Below are 1906 nucleotides of genomic sequence, written 5' to 3' on the forward strand. Positions count from 1 at the left end.
TCATCCAATTAGTTCAGAATAATCAATTCCATGGGTTATCGAATGAGAATCCTTATAATCATTTGACCATCATTGGTGAGATTTGCAACACCGTTAAGATAAATGGAGTGTCGGTTGACAGAGTTAGACTCAGTTTGTTTCCTTTCTCTCTTGGAGGAAACGCAAAGGATTGGTTGCATTCTTTCCCTGAAGGAACTTTCAGGACTTGGGAGGCTGTGGCACAACAATTTGTCACTAAATTATTTCCAGTTCCAAAAATTAATCAAGGGAAGCTGGAGATCTCTTCATTCAAGCAAGGGATGGAGGAAACTCTCGGGCAAGCATGGGACAAATTTAAAAGCTTATTGAGGAAGACCCCAGTCCGTGGGTTTGATAAGACTTCATACTTACTTGCTTTCCTTGGAGGTTTACGTACTCATTCCAAGATGATGTTAGATGCCTCAACTGAAGGTAGTATTAATAGAAAAACGGAAGACGAGGCGTATGACTTGATTGAAGAGATGGCCTTGAATGAAGTATTACAGAGTGAGAGGGGCATACAAAAAGGAGGACTCTTGCATCATCTTCTCAGCCAAAAATAGACAAGTTGACGAAGGTCCTCTTTGAACTTCCTAGGGGAATCAGAAATATTTCTCAAACACATCAACTTTGTGACTTATGCGGTGGTGACCATATCAATGGTCAATGTGCTTTCACTGAGGAGATGCAGCAGGATGTTAATTACATGGGAGCCCAATTTCAATATAAGCACGGCAATTTCAACCAAGGCAATTCTAGCCAAGGTTGGAAGAACCACCCAAGTATTGGGCAAAGCCAGAATAATTCATCTGGACAAGTGGGCAACTTCCGGCAACAACAACCTTCCCCCTTATGGCAGCAGGTAAGCAGTTTGAGTAAGAAAGTCAGAGAATTAAGATTTGAAAAATTTGTGAAAGTTTATGAGTCTCAACAAGCGAGTGATCAGGCCAGCTTTAGATCACTAGAGACACAGATTTGACAGTTGTCTAAGAGGGTCGAAACCATTGAGAAAAATCAATTTCGGGCTAACACTGACGTTAACCCAAAAGAGAAGTGCAAAGTTGTTATAACAAGAAGTAAAAGGAAGCCAGAGGAGGGAATAATTGATATTGGAAGCAGTGAGGATGAAGAGGAGGAGAGGATTCATAATAAGCATAAGAGATGCGAAGAGAAGAAAGCAGAAAGAGAAAAAGAGCAGGAAAATATTAGAGAATCAATCCGTAATATTCTTAATAAGGTACCCATTAACCCTAGAACATCTTCACAAACTTCTGAGTGTGATGAGAGGATCAAATACTATCTTGGAAAGTTAATTGATCTGGGTTGTGAAGAATATCAGGAGCAGTTGGTTAAGTGTTGACAAATTGGCAAGTGTACCAAATCGTACAAGTAATATAAATGGTAAGACCAAGTATCGTTTTCCCAAGAGACTCGAATGGCTTTCTCTTTCGCGTGAACTAAAATAATAAGACTTGAAAATAAAAATTAATAAATTGGATTTGAGAGCAAAAATATTAACATGCAAAATAAAGTTGATTCAATTGACAAAAGAAAACAATGCATGAATGGATGTTGTTGGGGGTTTACAATTTCATCTAATCCGCTCTCTCTTACCTACTACCCTCGAATATTAGTTTGATTGATTCAATTGTTATGCGACTTTCTTAGCCTCCCCTTAACCCGATCCTTCGGCGAAAAGGGCCTAATATTAACTACTAACTTGCTATCCGTAGCCTCCCCTAGTAATTAATACCGCATTATAAACAGAAGTTAGCACAATTGATCATCCTACCCCTATCCCTAGGTGGTATTGCAAAATCAAGAAATTACTCACCAGTTCATGTCATTACTGTACGTCCCCATATCAATAAAGACAAACATCAGTTAC

The sequence above is a fragment of the Vigna radiata genome, unplaced genomic scaffold (genome assembly GCF_000741045.1).
Source record: "Vigna radiata var. radiata cultivar VC1973A unplaced genomic scaffold, Vradiata_ver6 scaffold_408, whole genome shotgun sequence".
Classification (NCBI taxonomy): domain Eukaryota; kingdom Viridiplantae; phylum Streptophyta; class Magnoliopsida; order Fabales; family Fabaceae; genus Vigna; species Vigna radiata.